This window comes from Anolis carolinensis, chromosome 5, assembly GCF_035594765.1.
Source record: "Anolis carolinensis isolate JA03-04 chromosome 5, rAnoCar3.1.pri, whole genome shotgun sequence".
Lineage (NCBI taxonomy): Eukaryota > Metazoa > Chordata > Lepidosauria > Squamata > Dactyloidae > Anolis > Anolis carolinensis.
Genome location: NC_085845.1, coordinates 126401754 through 126425622, shown reverse-complemented (window position 1 = coordinate 126425622; position 23869 = coordinate 126401754).

Genomic DNA, 23869 nt, shown 5'->3' with positions numbered 1-23869 from the left:
ATTGAGAACACAGAAATGCTGGACCACTCCAACAACTATCATGTCAGACTACACAGAGAAGCCATTGAAATTCACAAGCATGTGGACAACTTCAACAGAAAGGAGGAAACCATGAAAATGAACAAAATCTGGCTACCAGTATTTAAAAACTCAAAAATCAGAACAGGAAATAAGAAGCAACACTCTAAAACAGAGGAGTTCCAGACATGGGAACCAGGGGCAGCTAATGACTCTGAACAAAGGATACCCCCAGGCAGGAAGAAGCTATTCAATGCTAATTAAGGTGGTTAACTACAACATTCACACTGGCCTCCAATTGACAAGAGTTCTTCTCTCACCCTGGACTTTCCACAGATATATATAAACCTTCCTAGCTTAGTTTCTCCATACCTCACAACCTCTGAGAATGCCTGCCATAGATGCGGGTGAAACATCAGGAAAGAATACTTCTGGAACATGGCCACACAGCCCGGAAAACATACAACAACCCAACAGCAAGAATATCCCTGTGGGCAGCCAAAATCAGGCAATTCCAACTGGATGCCCCCCCCCCCCCATGAGGATCTTCCTTCAGGGGCAAACCAAGAATGGGCAACTAGGGAGTAGCTGAACAGACTCAGAAGTGGCGTTGGCAGATCAAAAAACAACCTGACAAAATGGCACTACCAAGAAGAATCCTCCACCTTGTGTGACTGTGGAGGAGAACAAATAACTCAGCATCTGTATGCTTGCCCACTATGCCTTGCCTCAGGCATAGAGGAAGAACGGTCTAAAACTGACAATGCAGACACTGTTGCTCGTTTTTGTCTGAAACTATTTAGCAGATTGTAATCCCTTAATCAGATATATATATATATATATATATATATATATATATATATATATATATATATATGCTTTTGACACAAAATAAATACATAAATAAACGAGGGTTGAAATCAAGCAGTCTTCCAGAGGCTGTTTCACTGTATTCTTCACTATTTGCAACGTTGGCCAGACCTGATGGTGATTGCAATGCAATGACATTTTGAGAGCTAAATGACTGCCATATCTGAACAACAACAACAACAACGAAGTGGGTTCACACTATTTCCTTGAAAGGTTTCAAGGGCTCTCAATTCTTTTTTTCAAAAATATTCAGAACCATGCTTTTCAGAAATGGTGTGCCTCTTCCATTGTCAACATTCTTGTTCCTGCAGTGAAGATCTTCTTAATTACAGTGATAAACTGGAGTTCTGAACTTTTCCAATAAGGCTTCATGCAGCTGTGCTCTTTTACTGTAAAATAGAATAATGGAAGCTCATTCTCTAGAAGAGGCTGAAGAAAAGCATAATCTCTCATCACACCGCAATATTTTGCGCATTCCATTTCCTGCCATTACTTACTATTAGTGTCTTGCCCACAAGGTGCCATCCAAATAAACACTGCGTCATGGGCTTTTAGAAATGAAGAAGAGATTTGGGAAAGTATACATAATTTCCTCGGTGCTCTTTCAGCCTCTCCTCATTGCCTCTCAGGGTTTTCCTATTCTTATTATTTCAAGCTTCCTTTCTTCATCTTCACTTTACAGATGTTTGTTGTAAATGGGGTTGTTTTCCCACTCAGCTTAGCTTTTCTTCTGATGATTCTGTCTCATTCTATTATCTTCACTTGATCGAGCTTCTGCTGCAGGTGGATTATCCATTGTAAAAGCCAATACTGCACCCAAAACCATATATGTCATCTTCCATACATGTCTTAGATAGCTCAACATTTTTTCAAAGAAATTGATTTTTTAAATGTGATTTTAAAAAATAAAGAAAAATGTGGAAAGGAGAAGGAAAATACATAGGATATGAACAAGACCTAGGCATTTTTGTGTCTATGTGCCTTCAAGTCACCTGTGGACCTATGGTGTCACACCCAAATTTCATAGACTAATGAGTGGGCTATGAAGGCTATATCAAATAGTTGTTTTAATTTGCTATCCTAAATTGACTTCGCATTGTATTGTCAAAGACTTTCATGGCTGGAATCACTGGGTTGCTGTGAGTTTTTTGGGCTGTATGGTCATGTTCCAATAGCATTCTCTCCTGACATTTTGCCTGCATCAGTGGCTGGCATCTTCAGAAGTTCTGTTGGTAGTGAAGTAAGTGGTGTGTGTGTGTGTGCGTATCTGTGAAATGTCCAGGGTGGAAGAAAGAACCTTGTCTGTTAATGCAAGTGTGAATGTTGCAATTAGCAAGCTTGAATAGCACTGAGTAGCTATGAAGCTGCAAAGTCAGTCAGTGAGTGTATCTGCAAAGAGCAGTGGTTCTCAACCTGTGGGTCCCCAGGTGCTTTGGCCTACAACTCCCAGAAATCCCAGCCAGTTTACCAGCTGTTAGGATTTCTGGGAGCTGATGGCTAAAACATCTGGGGACCCACAGGTTGAAAACCACTGACATAGAGACAGCCTGGCGTTTGTTGCCTGGAGGCATCCTCTGTTTGGGAGGTGTTAACTGGCCCTTGATTGCTTGCTGTCTGGTGTTCTCCTGTTTCTGAATGGTGTTCGTTATTTACTGTCTTGATTCTGGTGTTTTTTTTTTTAATACTGATAGCCATATTGTGTTCATTTTCATGGTTTCCTCCTTTCTGCTGAAATTGTTCAAGTGCTTGTGGATTTCAATGACTTCTCTGTGTAGTCTGACATAATGGTTGTTAGAGTGATCCAGAATTTTTATGTTCTCAGATAATATTCTGTGTCCGGGTAGGTTCATCAAGTGCTCTGTTATAGCTGACTTCTCTGGTTGAGTTAGCTGCAGTGCCTTTCATGTTCTTAGAAAAGTGTCTGGGCGCTGTGTTTGGTGGCCCCTATATAGACTTTCCACAGCTGCACAGTATATGGTAGACTCCTACAGAGGTGAATTTATTGAATTTTCTTAGTAAGCCTGCAGATTGTTTGTAGGTTGTGTTTCTTTATCACTTTGATTAAAAACTCTGCTGTAGGGACCATAAGCCAGAAAATAGTAAATTTTTGCCTATGTAGCTTTGTCTCTGCATATGCCCCTCCCTTCCTATGAGCTGGTGCCTTTCTCCAGGAAGTTCTAAAGAGAGAAGAAAGCTCAGAATAAACAAGTGTGGTCACAGGTATCATTTATGCCAAGTAGGTGTGGAAGGTGAGGAAGACCTTCAGCCATTGGTCAATTTTAGATAAGCCAAAGGTATATATTCTTTGTTTGCTATGCACATGTTGCGACAGCCATTTGCATGGTATGGACCCATTAGAGTGGGTGCCTACGGCTGTTTGCTTTATCATCAGATGTGATAACAATAAAAAGTCTTGTTTTATTGCTCTCTTGGAATTCTCTCCTTTACTTCCTCTCCAGGCCAGTCTCCAACATTGCGATTACTCTTAACATACGCCAACATCTATACCAGAGTTTCTCAAACTGTGCTCCTCCAGATGTTTTAGACTTCAGCTCCCACATTTCCTAACTGCTGCTAAACTGGCTAGGATTTCTGTGAGCCAAAGTCCAAAAGACCTGGAGGAATAGAGTTTGAGAACTCCTGATCTATATTAACATGACATCAGGATTGGCCTTAGGTTAAGAGGTCAATGCAAATGCGCCCCTAGTCCTACACTCTAACCACTACACCTTGTGCTTTATTTATTCAGTTAGTTAGTTATTTACTCCCTTGGGGAGACTCAAGGCAGTTTCTAACATAATAATGGCAAAATTCTATGCCAAACATACATGTGAAAACTAAATCATAATATCTAAACCAATATGGTCCAATCCGTGGCCTGTGGGCCACATGTGGCCCACCAATTCATTTTGTTGGCCCTTGCCCTTCTTACTGGAAAAATATTTTAATTACAGTAGAGTCTCATTTATCCAACATAAACGAACCGGCAGAATGTTGGATAAGCAAATGTGTTGGATAATAAGGAAGGATTAATGAAAAGCCTATTAAACATCAAATTAGGTTATGATTTTACAAATTAAGCACCAAAACATCATGTTATACAACAAATTTGACAGAAAAAGTAGTTCAATATGAAATAATGCTATGTAGTAATTACTGTATTTATGAATTTAGCACCAAAATATCACGATTTATTGAAAACATTGACTACGAAAATGCGTTGGATAATCCAGAACATTGGATAAGTGAGTGTTGGATAAGTGAGACTCTACTGTATGTAATTCAATATTAATATTTTAATTATGTAATTCAATCTTAATATTTTAATTATGTAATTCAATATTAATTATGTAATTTGTTTTCTTTCTGGAATGTCTCTGGCCCTCACATTCCTATACTAAAGTTTGATTGGCCCTCGGGTAACTAAACGTTGGACCACAATGATCTAAACAATAACATGGAGCTATGAATTGAAACCAATAAGACTATTAAAACATGAAACATAAACAACATTTAAACATTAAGATATAGAATTAAAACATCCTAGTATAAACATTAAAATCACATTATTCAATATTGTATACTGAAGCCATTCCAATTGTCACTTGCACATATTCCCTATTCATTTCTTGCACTGCATTACTTTACTGGCCAAAGGCTTGATTCCACAGCCATGTCTTTGTTTTCTTTCTGAAGGCCAAGAGGGAGGGCGCTTGATGAGGAATTGGAAAATATAGATTTTTAGACATATTTGTATGCACATTAGAAGCAGTGAAATGTAGAAAAATCAGACTCTCTCTGTGTTAGATTCTGTATAAATGTACAAGCTGGCAGGACAGGGAGAAGGGGGTCTGTTATCTATACATTCCAGTGTGAATTGGTTCCTAGTACAACTAATGGAAGGCGAGCGGACTTCTTCCCCTCCCTTTTGACAGGTCAAGAGTGGCCTCTTGATGGATCTCTCTTGGTATCTGTAACTTGCTACAGGCTTTTAGAGGGCTTAGATAGAAAAATGCTGCATATATGTGCATATTTATGCCCATGTATGTAAACATGTGAAGTGACGTACTAATGACAAGTTGTATGTAGAAGCATGTTCTTTGTCTGAGAATGTATAAAAGGCAATGTCAACACCTTGATTGGAGCTCTGGTTTGCTTTCGGAAGAGATTCCACCTCCAGAGTCTTCCGCTGAATATAATAAACTGGACTTTTTGGCTTCTCAAAGGATTGCTCTTGGTGTTATCTCTCCTATCTACAACACGCTGATCTAATCTCATTGGAAAGAGAGTTCCAGATCTGAGGGGCCACTACTGTCTCTTGTCCCCACCAACCACACTTTCTGAAGGAGGTGGGACTGAGAGCCAGGCCTCCCCAGAAGATTTTAACCTCCATGATTGTCCATAGAGGGAGATACATTTGGACAAGTAAACTGGGTAAGAACTGTTTGGGCTTTATAAGCTAAAGCCAGCACATAGAATTTTGTTCCGTATCAGACACAATTTTGCTCTTACACTGGCTTACCTGAGAGTAAGGCTCACTAAACTTAATAGAACTTACTTTTGAGTATAAATTGGTGACTACTGTCTGTTCTTATACCCTCTAAATTCTAAGAGCGAACAGCATTACAGAAATCTAAGTAGATAAAGTGAACGAAATGGTTTGATGTGGTCAGTTGGAAATGAACCCTGCACTGGGAAATTTCAAAACAGTTCTTCTTTCTTTATATTTGAGGCCAACATATTCCATATGTGGCTTCAGAAGAGACACGCTGCCTTGTTCTAGCATTTGCAGGGCAGAGTAAAGCAACCCCAGCTTGCTCTTAGTACGTAGCTTTTAAAATCCCTTCTGAGGCTATTTTCAATATTTTTAAAAGGCAGTATGGATTATATGGGGATTTAGAGACTTTATCCTCTTGTGGGAAAATAAGACCAGCTTCTCTCTACTTGTTTTATCCTTAACAAGCCCAATGCGGCCTTTGCTGCCGTTCAGTTTCTCAACCGGCAGCAAGTTTTCTTTTATTTCCTGGCTTAGAACTGGCTTCCTGGATAGACTGATACATCCAACTACAATGCATGTGCTTCAATTTGTATAAAATGGAGGCATTCCCATTTATCCCAGCTGTGCAATCTATTAGCTGTTGTACACCTGTGATTCTGAAGGCCTTGTAGTTTTATTCCTTTGCATTTTGTTCTCAGCTTTAAAAACAATGCCTTTAAAAAAAAAAAGACTGGCTGGCTGGGGAAATATTCAAGCTACATGGCTGATAACAATTGCAAGCTTATAACTCAGCAGTAAGCAGCACCCTTCAATTGCAGCACTAGTTAACCTGTCTTAAATGTCAGCTCTGTCAAAAGCAATTTCCTTCCTCTCTCCATGCCAAGTTTTCACTGAACATAATGGATCCCACAAAATGATTTTTCTGTAACAAGGCCATTTATGTATTTACTGAATTACATTTCTAATATATCCCATATCGAGGGCCTTGGGGTAACCTATCATTGAAAAATACCAACTGTCTCGGACCAGGTAATGTAGCTAATTTTTTTGTTCTGCACATTCTTGAGGTCACCGAGGATTGGAATCAGATTTTGGGACATGCAGTTGAAAAAACTGGCTCTTTATTGCCTTCCCTAATACAATAAAAAGAATGTCACTCATGTGGGAAGCTGTAGTAATCTTAGAAGGTGTGGGCATCTTCGATAAAGATGTCATTATATTGTTGGATACATCTGTACTGTAGAATGAACGGATTTTGACACCACGTTAATTGCTGTGGCTCAATACTATGGAATCCTTGGAGCTGTCATTTAGTTTATCTCCAGCATTCTTTGGTGGAGAATATCTATACAAGAATTAAGGCAGTTTGACACCACTTTATCTGCCATTATTCAGTGCTATGGAATCCTAAGGCAAGTAAAGGTAAAGGTTTTCCCGTGACATTAAGTCTAGTCGTGTCCAACTCTGCGGATTGGTGCTTGCAAAGGTATCAGACAGGGGGGAATTTTTTAAAAAATCCCACCTCTGACACCAATTGCGGAGATGTGGATGAGTTTCTATTAATTAATTATATTTATATTATTATTATATATTTTATATCCGCTGCCACCAGTTATTAAAGATGTTTTATTTAAAAGCTGCCACCAGAGGTAAAGATGTTTATAATGCGGCCACCAGATGTTAAGGGGATTATCAGCTCTTGCCACCACTATTGGAAGATATAGCCACTAGCTACTTAGAGAGGAGACTTTTTAAATTATATTTTTCTTCTTTCTCCTTGTTTGCTTTAGATGGTAATATAGATGACAGAAGCTTAGATGGTAGAAAGAATAATAACACGTTTATTCAGGCACAAGATTAATGGTTACAGTAACTTCTCTTTAGAGGCACTTGGACTAACCGTTGCAAAGCTATATTGAGGTGTTTCAAATTCCTTAAAATATCACTTCCTTCTCTACTGCTTTAAACTGCAGTCACCCTGTGAATTTCAATCACAGACTATCTGTTCCTTATCTGGAAACAGACTACCTTAAAATAAGTCACCAAACTTATTTTAAATTGACTCAAAATGACCAATTGAGGCTCCCTGATCCCCTAACTTAGGATCAGTCTTCCCTGTGCCTCATAAGAGCACAGACTAACCACTTCTTTTTCAAAACTGCACTTCTCCACCAAAACGGCAGTTGGCTCCGCCCACTTCTCCATGGCAACACCTTATGAGTGCAGACAACGCCAGCTCTTTGGCTTAGAAATGGAGATGAGCACCAACCCCCAGAGTCGGTCATGACTGGACTTAACATCAGGGGAAACCTTTACCTTTACCTAATAAAACAAAGTTAAAAGCTGTCTCTAAATTCCATTCCTTGTTTCATATTGCGGGATCTTTAAACATTCACGTCTCCATATGCCTGAGTACATAGGAAAGTTTTTATTTGCTTCTTTAAGGAGGAAAGTGATGGGGCCATTCTTATCTCCTTCAGGAGGGAGTCTGAACCTGAACCATTTAGGGATTTAAAGGTGACAACAATCACTTTAAATTTCATCCAGTAGTGCCTTGGACCACAAGAAGATCCAACCAGTCCATCCTCCAGGAAATAATGCCCAGCTGCTCACTGGAGGGAAGGATATTAGAGGCAAAGCTGAAGTATTTTGGCCACATCATGAGGAGACAGGAAAGCTTGGAAAAGATCACGATGCTGGGGGGAAAGGAAGGAAAAAAGAAGAGAGGCCGACCAAGGGCAAGATGGATGGACGGTATCCTTGAAGTGACTGGCTTGACCTTGAAGGAACTGGGGGTGGTGACGGCCGCCAGGGAGCTCTGGCATGGACTGGTCCATGAGGTCACGAAGAGTTGGAGATGACTAAATGACTGAGCAGCAGCAGCAAACTGGAAGCCAGTGGAGCTGCCACAGCATGAGAGTTGTTCTCTCCCTGTACAGTGCTCCCGTTATTAGCCTAGCTGCTAATTTCTGAACCAGCTGAAGCTTCTTTAAAGGCAACTCCATGTAGAGTTAATTGCAGTAGTCCAGTAACTAAGGCATGTACTACCATGGCCAAATCCGGCATCTCCAGGTACAGGTGAAGCTGGCACACAAGTTTTAATTGTGCAAAGGTAGTTCCTGGCCACCTCCAACACTTGAGCCTCCAGAGTCAGCAACAAATCCAGGATCACCAAAGCTGCATTCCTGTGTCTTCAGGAGGAGTGTAACCTCAACCAGCACAGGTTGTATCCCTATACCCTGATCTGCCTTCTAACTGACCAGGAGCACCTCTGTTTTGTCAGGATTTAATTTCAGTCTATTCACCCTAATCCAGTCTATTCCTGCTGACAGACATCGACCATTATGACATCCTTGGTTTTTGGGGGGAAGGTGTAATAGAGTTGGGTGTCATCTGCATAAATATGGCACTGAATTCCAAAGCTCCGGATGATCTCTCCCAGTGGTTTCATGTAGATATTGAACAGGATTGGTGACAGAATAGATCCCTGAGGGGTTCCCTGTGTTATATTGGCTCCAATGAAGCCAGCACAGGGCCTTCCCACAATGGCAACACTTTTCCCATGATGGGGAAGCGTCGCGGAGAGGGAAATGCACGAAGGGTGACAGATTTGCTCCCAGAAGCCTGGGAAGAGAGAAGGCTCAACTTTGCAGGTCCTCAAGATTAAATGAGCCAGCAATAGGGAACACCTTGGAACTTAGAATTAAGGAGCTCATGTGGAGCGCCTTGCTATTTGATGTTTGTGATCTGTGGATTTACACTTGAACTTTTGGCTTTCAGATTCTGATTTAACCCTGGACTCTGGACTCTCTTGCATTCAGCTCTTGAACGGACATTTAGCTACTCTGTTGATTAACTCCTGGCTGGTAATTGTGGTGGAGACCTTTGACACATGGGATTTATTTCCAAGTCATTTCCAAATAGGAGGCCTTAAATCAGGCCTGCACAACCTGAGGCCCTCCAGCTGTTTTGGCCTCCAATTCCCAGAAGCCCTAGTCAGCTTGTCCAATGGCCAGGAATTCTGATAGTTGGGACCAAAATAGCTGGAAGGCTGCAGATTGTGCAGGCCTGGCTAAAATACTCTAAAGGCATCAGGTCCAGTCTTATCTTGAAAGTCTGGCATTATCAAACATATTGTTTTTAAAATAATGCAATTGTGATTCCCTAGAAACTCTTCCTCTACCGATTCTCCGACATCCTTCAGATGTTTGTTTTTGTAAAACCAAGAGTGGAAGAGGAAAGAGGGATGGGGTGGAATTTCCTTTGTTCCCTGTATCATTTTGAATCCTATAATTTGGATTACAAGCCTTTAGAGGGCAATACACTTTGAATACTCCTTTGCTGAAAATGCCACTTCACTTAACATGTCTTGATACAAACATTTCAGTCAAAAGAAGCACAAGGGAGAAAAGGAATCTGAATATTAGGAAAAGCCATTTCATTAGCATCCCTTGAAACAATTCTTTTCTGGAAATGATAGCAGCTGAAAGCTCTGGATGAAAGGTCATCTGAGGCCTTATCAGAAAAGGGAAAAAGTCCCTGGGTGCATCTAAGACTTTCTTGAAATATCCTGGGTTTCCCTCACTCCTGCTCCTTTGTGGCTTTTCTCCTTCTACTGATCAAATATCACATCTAGCCTCGGGCAACCTTTCAGAAATTACCTTTCACCAATTTCTACAGAGTCTTTTTCATTATTATTCAGGAGTTATAGTAAAAGCATCACAGTGCTCTGGCAATATTACACTATTTAAATATTTAGAATTGTTTTCTTTTATTCTTAGCATTCCTCCTCCTCGCTCAATCTCTGTAGAACCTGAGTCCTGGAAAAAATTACAGTTTTTTTGGGTGATAGCCATGTTTGCTAATTGTGGTATAATGCAAATAGTTATGGAGAGGTGCATTTTGACTCAGGCAACACTGGGTTGTTTTAAACCTGAGGAGTAGGAATGAAAAATCCTTCAAAATAAAACAATTTTATACAGAAACAAAATCCGGGATTTTCAGAGACTTTTGTCTTGTCTAGAGAGGCTCTGCCAGAAAGTATATGTACAATGAGATCCCATGTCCATGGGGGAACACATTCCCAACTGGACCATTGTTTTCTGAAATTGTAAATATGACCACACACCATCGAATTATTTGATTTCCAATCCCAGGGGAGCGGTGATGGCCACAGGTACATATATCTTTCCGTTTAATTGCTATTAAAAAAAATTTCCAGGTCACTGAATAATATTTTTTTCTGGAAAGGGGGCAGTAGGCCAAATAAGTTTGGGAACCACTGGTCTAGAGGTTGCTAGAGAAATATAATTTCTAGAAATTTGTAGATCTTTCCATTTGACTCTATAGTACCTTGCAGGAGAATCATACCATAGAATTGCCTAGAAGAACTATCAAATTCTTAGAGAGACCATTTTTCCTTGGGTGCAGATAATTGAAGCTGTAGATATGGGTCCTAATGTAATGGAAGGCTGGTGATATAATCTCAACTTTCCCCTATTTTCTTACCGTCTTCGTGCACTGGCAAAATGGAGTCCTACAATGGACATCCTACAACGCACAGCTACTTCTGGCGGCTAACTGTGAGAATACGTCATGCCAGCGTATGAAGTCGGTACTAAGATTCCATTTTCAGGAGTCGAATTTTCCCTGACTCCTGATTAAAGAAAGCAGCAGGAAGCTGTTAGAGATTCCTCTTCTTCAGAAGAAGAAGGTGAGCAGGAAAGTATTCATGAATCTGAGGGTGAGTTGGAATCTGAGGAGGAGATTTTGCAAGTACTTACATTTCAGGAGGGGTGAAAGGAAACAGTGCAGAGACGTCATTCAGCTAGAATAGCTGCCAGAAATGCAGCTGAGTAATTAGGAACTGCCCTAGCAGCTGGGAGGGGTCTCAGGGCTATAAAGCAGAAGCAGGTGCAACCAGGTCTTGCTGGTAACAAACTGACTCTTCGCTCTCCTTGTGCCTGCTTCAAGTCTGCATCTGGGAAACTGCTCCTAAGGATGTATTGCTGTTTCTTTGTCTGAAGTAAGACTGCTATTTGATTTGGGAATTTAACAGAGACTAAGAACTGTGTTTACCTAAGACGTCCTTGCTTCTTTTTTCATTATTCCACGGAGTGTGCTGTACTTTATGTTTTGCTGAAGTAAAGCAGTTTTCATTTACTTACCACAGTGTTTTAAGGCTGTTCTTGAAAGACAAAACAGGACAGACTCAGAGGAAAGCAGGAATAAGATGAGGAAATGTTGTGGGATGACTGGCCATCCCCAAAGACTGACCTTGTCAGGGTAAGATGGGTCACCACTCTTCAAGAAGCGTTCCCCTACTTTCCTCCAAATTCCCCCCCCCTTCCCTCCTATCCATGGATAATGTCCTGACTGTATACCTCTATGTTACTACTCCTTACAGGCAGAGGCAGACCTGCCAGTTAGGTTTGACCAATCAGGAACATCCCAAGACCTGAGATATCATACCGAAAATGCAAAACTCGGAAAGCGGGGGGCTCCTAGTGATGACAGAAAGTGAAGCCATTTCTGTCAATAGTAGTTAGGTCCTATTGATGTCATTCAGCACGATACTTTAAACACAGTTTCTCAGAGAATGTCTTTCAAATTAAAAACATAAATTCTAACTGGAAAAAAATATTTTGCTGATTAGAAAATTAAATTTGCTAAGCTCTGCTTAGATCAGGGAAACAACCAACATGTTTCCTACATATGTCTTAACATGTTTGCAAACATTGCTTCTTACAACACATGGGAGGTGTTGTACAAGTGAAGCACGTTTTCTAAGTCAAAAGTATATTTGCCAAACTCTGTTTTTTATAGGATTACTACTGCTCTTCAGAGACCACATTGAGGGGTTTTTTTACAGTCAGGTGATCCTCTTGTCATTTCCAAAATAATCATAATGCTCCTCATAATCACCATAAAGGAGGAAAATGTGATGGTGATGACAAATATATAGTGTTGGAAAGGACCCCAGGAGCCATTGAGACCAACGTCTACTAATGTAGCTAACATAATCCTACCAGATGACGATCCAATTTCAGTTTTAAAAGGCAATCTATTCAATTGTTGAACAGTTCTTACAATTAGGATGATCTTCTTTCTCATCATTGGATTTGGTTCATTTCAGTTTCTATCATTTAGAAAGCTAGCAAGCAAAATTATAGCTGAAAATATACCTATCATCTTTGAAAATTTCACTGAAATCAGTGATCAGCTTCTAAGTTAATGTGTTTAGGCTTTAGTGCAGTGTTTCTCAACCTGGTGTCGCCAGATGTTTTTGGCCTACAACTCCCAGAAATCCTTGCCAGTTTACTAGCTGTTAGGATTTCTGGGAGTTGAAGGCCAAAAACACCTGGGGACCCCAGGTTGAGAAACACTGCTTTAGTGGAAAGGCTTAGACCAAATTGTCATGGTTTGCAAAGATACTATATGTGTGTTAACTGGAAAACCAAATTCATGAAGCTGATTGGCTGAGTTTGCAAGGACCTAGGAATCGATTTGCAACTGTTGCTGTCCTGCTGCTGAAGAACCGGTTTGAACAGGTTTCTTTCTGTTTGTGTGTGAGTCTACTGAGTAGTGGCTGGAAAGAAGATGGCTCTGTACTCAGAGAGGCCTGACTATTTCTGAGGCCTTGTTTGCTGCTGATCTTCACTGAAGCAGATTTATGGACTAAGAAAGGACTGCTTATGACTGCTGATTTCTGTAAGAAATCAGAGGGACTATTGTAAATACCATTATTCTGTTGATCTCTTGGACTTAGTAAAGGTTCCTGCGTTATTTGCTGAGTGGTGCATCATTCTGCAGGGTGACTCTGGGTTCATGGGCACACGTAAGAGCTTCTATCCATCATCCACAGTCCCCAACACAAATTCTTTCCATTGGTTTCAGTGGAATGTACCCATGTAAATATGTGCAAGATTGCAACTATACTTTATGACTACCAATCCTTATAGACTGTTTAGTCTATAGGTGATCTTATCCTCCCTTCCACTTCTACTAACTTATCTAGCAGAATGTTGTTATTGGCAAATACATCTCCTTTCCATTTGTTCAAATACATTGCTTCTAGCAGTCACCAAACAGCTGCATGTCCTTTGAGGTTTCTGTAAGAAATCCAACAATCTAAGCCTATTTGATTTAAGTGTACACATCTTAGGTCATCTCCCTTAGATGTCTACTCACACTTGGTTCCTTAACAGAAAAAGATGTGTGGAGTCATTGAACAAAATACTTTAGACAAAAGGAGGAGAGAGAGAGCTATATATTTTTTCCATTTTGCCCTTTTACAGGAGATGTTTTCATCCCTGTTCATCTCGCAGATAGATCACTGAAGAGTCTTCTGTGACAGCTTACAAACATTTTTGCCATGGTGTGCTGCAGAGCACAAAAGAGTGCAAAAAGGAGAGAAGAATGTTTAAAATGAATGATCAGAACCAAAAAAGAATGGGAAGGAGCAAGGCACCTAAGCATTCAATAGATATACAGACTGCAGCCCAGGCAGTTAAATTACCATGTTTCCCATAAAATAAGAAAATGTCTTATATTAATTTTTGCTCCCAAAGATGCACTAGGTCTTATTTTCAGGGGATGTCTTATTTTTCCATGAAGAAGAATTCACATTTTTTGTTGAACAAAAAAAAACATTTATTATATACTGTACAGTAGTTGTCATCACAACCCTATCAAGAATTTCTTATTACTACCATTATTTCCATGTACAACAATCTATGGTATGCACATTTATTGATCCTGCATGCTCTAGTGTTCTGTTTGGTGGGCATGCTTCCAAACACAAACTGTTGCACCCCAAGGTAGCGTGAGCACTGGAAACCAGACAGAGACCAATAATTATATAATATCTTTATTAAAACAATTATAAATTCAGGAATGAATAAGTGAAAAGGATGAGTGGATAATAGGCTTTTGTAAAAAGGTATGAATTAGTCCAAAGAGTTGAAGAGAAATGTCCAATATTATTGTCCAAAGTCCAGAAACCGAAACATGCTCAAAACTGTTGAAAAGTTCTTGAACGGGGAACAACAAGGAAGCAAGACTGAATAACAAAGTCTAGAGTCACTAGGAAGTCTTTGGTATCAAGGCAGGAACGAGACGAAGCTAAGACCAATCTTGATTCAGGAACAAGGCAAGGAAGCGGATTTACTCCGGGTCTACTCGGGAGTCGCGGCTCGGCTTGGCCGCCAGGAACAGGAAACTTGGCTTGGTAGAATCAGGAGCTAGAGTCAGTGAACTGTTCTCAGAACTAGCTACTTTGACACCACAAAGTGTTCACAGTGCAAGACACTTTTATGGAACTTAGATCTGATCACAACGAAGGGAAGCCAAACTCCCCAGAGGTTCCCAAGGGAATCTTCTATCCATTATCCCTTCAGGATGCCAAGCGGTTACTCCTTCAGAGCCCTTGTTTTCTGATCTCTGGTGATGCAGAGACTCCCTTCTGTTGAAGGGCACATTCTCTGGGGAACTCAGAACATCTGGTTCAGCTATGGGAGTAATATTTCCAGTTTCTCTCCCAATTAAGGAATCATCCAAGCTATCAACAGCCGGCAGCTGTAATTGGAACGAGCTCTGCGGACTAGGTAAAAAGTCAGAATAAGCTTCATCCTGGTCAAAGTTCATTTCTGAATCAGGTTCAGAAACCAAAGGTGGCTGGAATATGACACAAACTTTGCTAGGTCTTAATTTTTTTGGGGAGGCCTTTTATTTAGCAATTCAGCAAAACCTTTACTAGGTCTTATTTTCAGAGGATGACTTATTTTCGGAGAAACAGGGTAAGGAGTGTTCAAGTGCCTCATGAATTGAGATGAATTGAAAAAATTAAGTAGGAATGTTCTGCCATGACAATCCTCAGAAAGTTAATAACAACAACAACAATATTCTTTATTAATATTCCACTCTATCTTCCCAAGGGGATTCAGGGTGGATTACAGAACACATATACGGCAAACATTTAATGCCATTATACAATTAACAAAGACAGAGAATACATAAACAAAGGTAAAGGCTTTCCATTTTCAGCATCTGGAGGCTGTGCTTGACTCCAGTCACAGGGGGTGGTGTCGCTCCATCTTCCATGCCGAGGAGCTTTGTCATTCTTAGACGTCTTCCTGATCGAATCGCCAGCATGTCCTTATTACCTCCCCACTTAAACAATTATACAAAAAGTATTTTCAAAAATAAGATGAAACTCAGAATCTCCTTGATGATGCTTTTCTTTGTGTCAAACATCAAATAATATTATTTCAGAAAGTCTAAGAACCATTGAAAATTAGCACATTTACAGTAAGTTTGGAATCAGGACTCCAGCAGATCCCAAGATTTTAGATATCAAAATGGTGCTCAAGTATCTCTCTCACTCTCAGAACCACAATAGACAATAATCTGTCCTGAATCTCCAATCTCAGTTCCTGAAGGCCAAAAATGGTTGTGATCCAAATATTCTGGAAGATGTGCTACGTTTTCATAAATTAGAAATACTGCTGGACTGAAAATACTGGAATGTTGGAGTCAGAGACTCTTGGGTTATCTCTCTACAGCACCTACTTTTTGTATTCATTTCTATGCCAATTCAATGATGTCTTTGCTGAAACTGGCACCTTAACAAAACCGAATGTGGTGGCACCATGTCAGCAATAGACATAGTTAACAGCATGTGAAAGATCTTTTAAATTCAAACAGTGACATTTTTCCAGACATTACATAGACTTTGATTTTGTTTCAGTTCTCAGTTACTTTTATTTAAGATGCTTTTTTGTTGGATGTTTTATTAATGGCATTGAGGAGCACTTGTCACCATGGAGAAATATAAATACATTTAAGAGATCTGAGACTTCTTTTCCCTCTATCACCTTTATCAAGAAGTCGTTCTTCAGATGATGATAGCTTTCTAACAGGCAATATAACAAAAAGAACAATCAAATCTAAAAATAAGCCTGATTTCATAAAAACTTGAGACATAGCACAGACTATAGCGAAGTATGGTGAGGCTGCAAACCATATTTTAGTTTTTGGGGACGACTGGTGGTCCACAGACCATAAGTTGGAAACCACTGACTTAGATCAACTTGGAGCAATGGCACCTAAACTGGTTCTCCAGATGTTTCAGTCTTCAGCTCCCAAAATTCCTACCTGTCAATCAAGTGAGCTAAAACTTCCAGCTGTTGGCATCCAAAACACCTGGAGAACCAAAGTTTGGGAATAATTGAAGCAAGTAAAGGAGGGATGGATGGATTATGTATCAGCTAGAGTGGCAAGCCCTTCCACTGTGCTAAAGCAGCAACAAATGCTTCAGCATTGTGATTCCTTAGTTAAAACCTAAGTATTTTATTCACAAATAATTTAAGTAACATTTACCATCTACTGATGGTTACCAGGTGAAAAAGAGCAGAGTTTCTCAAACTGTGCTCCTCCAGATGTTTTTAACTTCAGCTCTCATAAGTAAACTGGCTAGGATTTCTGGGAGCTGAAATTCAAAACATCTGGGGGACCAGAGTTTGAGAAACACTGAAATAGAGGATGGGTTCCTGTACCTTAAATTGTTGTACAGAAGAGAGAATTTGTGCAGGTGTTGTTTGTTCTCTCAGGGAGATAAGGCAGAATACAAATAACGTTTTTTTGGTTTTTTTTGTCATGAAAGCTTCCCCTGCTAAAATCCCCTCTTTTAAACAATGATCAAAGGTATAGAAGCACTGTCTCCTATTTCATCTGGCAACTCTACACTTAAGAAGTTTGTGTAAAGAGGATTAACTATCTGTGAGAAACAACATGATTCATTTTGCTAGAAGGGGCCTCACACAACTGTTGAATCAATAACCAAACAGCACTATATATAGAAGCCAAGTCCTTGGCAATCTCCCTATTTTTTAGAAAACCAATGTGTTGTTTTGTGCTTCTGGTGGCCTGTCATATAAAACAACCCTTGACTTGCATGTCCTCACAACATTTAGAATCAAAGAGTTGGAAGAGAACTTGTGGGCCACCCAGTCCAACCCTCTGCCAAAAAGCAGGAAAATCACATTCAAAGCACCCCTGACAGATGGGCATCCATCCTCTGATTAAAAGCCTCCAAAGAAGGAGCCTTCACCACACTCCGGGGCAGAGAGTTCCACTGCTGAACAGCTCTCACAATTAAGAAGTTCTTTCTAATGTTCAGGTGGAATCTCCTTTCCTGAAGTTCGAAGCCATTGTTCCACGTCCTAGTCTCCAGGGCAGCAAAAACAAGCTTGCTCCCTCCTCCCTATGACTTCCCATCACATATTTATACATGGCTATGATGTCTCCTCTCAGCCTTCTCTTCTGCAGGCTAAACATGCCCAACTTTTTCAACCGCTTGGTTTTCATAGCTCAAAACCAAGATGCATGGGGCTAAGTAATAGGACTCATTAAAGATAAACTTGAGATTACAACATTGGATGATTCTTCATCAGGAGACATGTTTTTATCATGTAGTTACATCTCCATAGGCTGCTTAATACAGAGGATTTTTTGTGGCTGACAGAAATTGCAACTTCAGATAGAAAGGTATTCCCAAAGTTTGAAACCATTAGTATTTTGGACTACAACTCCCAGAACCCCCCAGTCAGCATGGACCCTAGGAGTTATACTCCCGAAATGTAACTTTTCCAAGCTTAGGTCATCCTAGAGTTAATCTTCACTTAATTCAAGCAAATCATTCATTTAGAAAAACTCACCGTTATATTTTTAGGTCTAAATTCAATAATAGTTATTTTATTTTATGACACAGCAAACAAGATAGATATGCTGGATTTCATATCACAAAAACACAAGTCGAACACTTCCCAAATGTCTAGGACTGTGTGATGTATTTTCGGATGATGCGCGCAGATCACAGTAGGGTGGCCTTTTGCAGTTGGCAGATCGTAATTTTGTCAATGCCTATTGTTTCCAGGTGCCCCTGGTGGCACAGTGCGTTAAAGCGCTGAGCTGCTGAACTTGTGGACCAAAAGATGCCAGGTTCAAATCCCGGGAGCGGAATGAGCGCCCGCTGTTAGCCCCAGCTCCTGCCAACCTAGCAGTTCGAAAACATACAAATGTGAGTAGATTGATAGGTACGGCGGGAAGGTAACAGCGCTCCATGCAGTCATGCCGGCCACATGACTTTGGAGGTGTCTATGGACAAGCCGGCTCTTTGGCTTAGAAATGGAGATGAGCACCAACCCCCCAGAGTCAGTCATGACAGGACTTAACGTCAGGGGAAAACCTTTACCTTTATTATTTCCAAATGAGATCTTTTGGCACGGCACCCAGTGTGCCGATCACCACTGGGACCACCTGCACTGGTTTCTGCCAGAGTCTTTGAAGTTCAATCTTGAGGTCCTGATAGCGGCTGAGTTTTTCCTGTTGTTTGTTGTCAATGCAACTGTCACCTGGGATGGCAACATCAATGATCCAAACCTTTTTCTTTTCCACAACTGTGATGTCTGGTGTGTTGTGTTCCAGAACTTTGTCAGTCTGGATTTGGAAGTCCCACAGTATCTTTGCATGCTCATTTTCCAATACTTTTGCAGGTTTGTGATCCCACCAGTTCTTTACTGCAGGGAGGTGGTACTTGAGGCATAAGTTCCAATGGATCATTTGGGCCACATAGTTGTGCCTCTGTTTGTAGTCTGTCTGTGCAATTTTCTTACCGCAGCTGAGGATATGATCAATGGTTTCGTCAGCTTCCTTGCACAGTCTGCATTTTGGGTCATCAGCTGATTTTTTGATCTTGGCCTTAATTGCATTTGTTCTGATGGCTTGCTCCTGGGCTGCAAGGATCAGGCCTTCTGTCTCCTTCTTCAGGGTCCCATTTGTGAGCCAGAGCCAGGTCTTCTCCTTATCAACTTTTCCTTCAATTTTGTCAAGGAACTTTCCATGCAGTGTTTTGTTGTGCCAGCTGTCAGCTCTAGTTTGTAGTGCAGTTTTCTTGTACTGATTTTTTGTCTGCTGTGCTTTGAGGAGTTTCTAATTTTTGACTTCAATCAAAGCAGGTTCTTCACTTTGCTTTACATATTCTGCCAGGGCATGTTCTTCTTCTTTGACTGCTTGTTTTACTTGTAAGAGTCCTCTGCCCCCTGATCTTCTAGGCAGATATAGCCGGTCAACATCACTGCGAGGGTGCAGTGAATGATGAATGGTCATGAGTTTTCTTGTTTTTCTGTCCAGGTTGTCCAGTTCCTCCTGTGTCCAATTTATAATGCCAGCAGTATATCTTATGACAGGTATGTCCCAGGTGTTTACGGCCTTGATGGTGTTGCCTCCATTGAGCTTGCATTTGAGAATTTTTCTGACCCTTTGTGTGTATTCTTTGCTGACCACAGTTTTCACATGTTCATATTATTATTATTATTATTATTATTATTATTATTATTATTATTATTATTATTATTTGCAAATTTAGGTATTCCAAAAATAAATATCCACATTCCAAAATAGTCCCAAGCATTTTGGCTAAAGGATACTCAATCTGTATATAAGACTTCCAAAAACATTATGGAAAGCAGGAAATCTAATGTTAGATAGATAGATAGATAGATAGATAGATAGATAGATAGATAGATAGATAATAAGAGAATAAAAAGATTGTAAAACTGTGGAATAGAAGAGGCATTGAAGACGTTTCTCAAGAGCTGACTCCTGGGGCCAGTAGATGTGACTTCGATCTCTGGGGAAGCCTGCCATTTGCTTTGTCTCTGATTATATCCGGAAGAGCTCTGTGCAGTTTCAAGAGAACCAACTCTCCTCTCTCTTATGACATCCTTACCTTACTTACTCTAACTGTTCCACATTGCACAAAGTGACCGGATGCTGTGACAGCTTATAGGCACTCTCCAAGTCACTTCAGCATGGTTTTTCCAATGATTATCTTCCTCCGGCTTCCCTAAGGGTTATGATTAATTCATAGCGTGTCACCAAAGGTGCCTTGCAATGGCACACAGAGAGAAAGTGTCCTCTCCCCACTGCTGCCCTGGGATGACGGTGAAATTTGTACAGACATTCCCACCAGGTAGTCAATCTTGTAAAAGCACAGATATTACAAAGTAAATACAAGCGATCTATTTGTTTAAGGTTATTACTCTGACCGACGGGGTATTGAAACAATCTTTTGACTGACAAAAGATTTCACACTGCTATTTTCCACTGAATCTTCCCAAATAGGTTTTCTCCCCCTCTTCCCACTGCTGCCTTTTATTGCTACCTGGGAGTGTTTGGAAAGTTCATCAGTTTTCTGCTGATATGAAGATTGGAATGCATAACACATCCAACCCATTGAAATTCAGTTCATACAGAAGTCTAAATTAGGGGGAATGGAGAAAGAGAAAGCCAACGGGAAAAGAAATAAAAAAAAACTTCAGCCAGAAATTACACCTTGATGTGCAGAAGCATCAAACTTTAACTTTATCTCAAGTCAGCTCCCAATTACCCCATTTGATTTATATTTTATCTCGTAATACATCCAAAGGTGCAAGTATTGAATGTTGAACTCTATGGTCAGAAATAATTAGAGTTGCAGCTCTTTGAATAAGCTCCCTTTCTGAGCTCTGATCACAGCTGTATAGCTAGATCATTCCACAAGATGCAAGCCTGCTCCCTATTGATCTGAAGCTGAGATCAATGCTGCTTCTTTCCTTTACCGGGAAGCCACCAAGTGTGAAGAACTTGGAAATTCAGACTTGAGAAGTACAAAAGTAGCTGTGGTCAAGTAAGTCTCAATGTAGCAAGTTCCAAAGTTGCTACTCATAGAAGTGAAGTGACTGGAGAGTCCTTACTAGAATAATAGAATCATAGAATAGTATAGTTGGAAGAGACCTCATGGGCCATGCAGTCCAACCCACCGCTAAGAAGCAGGAAATCACATTCAAAGCACCCCCGACAGATAGCCTTCCAGCCTCTGCTTAAAAGCCTCCAAAGAAGGAGCCTCCACCACAGTCCAGGGCAGAGAGTTCCACTGCCGAACAGCCCTCACAGTGAGGAAGTTCTTCCTGATGTTCAGGTGGAATCTCCTTTCCTGTAGTTTGAAGCCATTGTTCCGTGTCCTAGTCTGCAGGGCAGCAGAAAACAAGCTTGCTCCCTCCTCCCTATGACTTCCCTTCACGTATTTGTACATGGCTATCATGTCTCCTCTCAGCCTTCTCTTCTGCAGGCTAAACATGCCCAGCTCTTTAATCCGCTCCTCATAGGGCTTGTTCTCCAGACCCTTAATCATTTTAGTTGCCCTCCTCTGGACGCTTTCCAGCTTGTCAACATCTCCCTTCAACTGTGGTGCCCAAAATTGGACACAGTATTCCAGGTGTGGTCTGACCAAGGCAGAATAGAGGGGGAGCATGACTTCCCTGGATCTAGACGCTATACCCCTATTGATGCAGGCCAGAATCCCGTTGGCTTTTTTAGCTGCCTCATCACATTGTTGGCTCATGTTTAACTTGTTGTCCACGACGACTCCAAGGTCTTTTTCGCACACACTGCTGTCAAGCCAGGCGTCCCCCATTCTGTATCTTTGATTTCTATTTTTTCTGCTGAAGTGAAGTATCTTGCATTTGTCCCTGTTGAACTTCATTTTGTTAGTTTCGGCCCATCTCTCTAGTCTGTCAAGATTGTTTTGAATTCTGCTCCTGTCTTCTGGAGTGTTAGCTATCCCTTCCAGTTTTGTGTCGTCTGCAAACTTGATGATCATGCCTTCTAACCCTTCGTCTAAGTCGTTAATAAAGATGTTGAACAGAACCGGGCCCAGGACGGAGCCCTGCGGCACTCTACTTGTCACTTCTTTCCATGATGAAGACAACGCATTGGTGAGCACCCTTTGGGTTCGTTCGCTTAGCCAATTACAGATCCACCTAACCGTAGTTTTGTCTAGCCCACATTTTACTAGTTTGTTTGCCAGAAGGTCGTGGGGGACTTTGTCGAAGGCCTTACTGAAATCCAGGTACACTACATCCACAACATTCCCTGTATCGACCCAACTCGTAACTCTATCGAAAAAAGAGATCAGATTAGTCTGGCATGACTTGTTTTTGGTAAATCCGTGTTGACTATTAGCAATGACCGCATTTGTTTCTAAGTGTTCGCAGACCACTTCCTTAATGATCTTTTCCAGAATCTTGCCTGGTATCGATGTGAGGCTGACCGGACGGTAATTGTTTGGGTCGTTCTTTTTTCCCTTCTTGAAGATAGGGACCACATTCGCACTCCTCCAATCTGCTGGGATTTCTCCCATTCTCCAAGAACTCTCGAAGATAATTGCCAGTGGTTCTGAAATAATTTTCGCTAGTTCCTTCAATACTCTTGGATGTAGTGGTGTGCATTTGTATGGAATCGCTGTTTGTTTTGTTAAGTTTCATTTGTTTTGTATCAGTTTTGTATTTGTCCCCGTTTCTGAAAATGGGGCACCTACATGAATAGAATTTTTGTCTGGCTTACAAAAAAAACCCAAAATTTTTTGGACCATTGACTGCAATGGGAGAGCTTCCAAGGCTCACCCCCCTCCCCTTGGTTTTTGGGCTAAAGGGTTGAAAATCGCCACACAGAGGGCATTTTGACTCCTTTTAGCCCACCAACTTTTAAAACGAGCTGGAATTATTATTATTATTATTATTATTATTATTATTATTATTATTATTATTATTATTATTGCATAGTATGACACAGCAAATGAGATATATATGCTGGATTTCGTATTACAAAATCACAAGTCGAACACTTCCCAAGTGTTTAAGATTGTGTGATGTATTTTCGGATGATACATGAAAATCCCAGTAAGGTGGCCTTTGCAGTTGACAGGTCGTAATTTTGTCAATGTCTATTGTTTCCAAATGCCGGCTGAGATCTTTTGGCACGGCACCCAATGTGCCGATCACCACCAGGACCACCTGCACTGGTTTCTGCCAGAGTCCTTGAAGTTCAATCTTGAGGTCCTGATAGCAGCTGAGTTTTTCTTGTTGTTTTTCGTCAATGTGACTGTCACCTGGTAAGGCGACATCAATGATCGAAACCTTTTTCTTTTCCACAACTGTGATGTCTGGTGTGTTGTGTTCCAGAACTTTGTCAGTCTGGATTTGGATGATACATGAAGATCCCAGTAAGGTGGCCTTTTGCAGTTGACAGATCGTAAGTTTGTCAATGTTTATTGTTTCCAAATGCCAGCTGAGATCTTTTGGCATTATTATTATTATTATTATTATTATTATTATTATTATTATTATTCCCTGCTTTATCTCCCTAAAGGTGACTCAGATCTATCTAAGCAGGTCTCAAACTAAATTGCCACCCAACTCGCAAATTCAGTGTCTATTGCACAGTTTTTCTCCCTTTCTGCTGAAATAGGTCTTCCTACTTCTTATAGACTTTCCTCAAAACACCAACAATCTGGAAATTATATAGAGAAAGGAAGGCAAGAAAGAGCTCTTGAAAGCTAAATTTCCCTCTCAGTCTTCTCCTTCACTCCCCAATCTGGGAACTGCA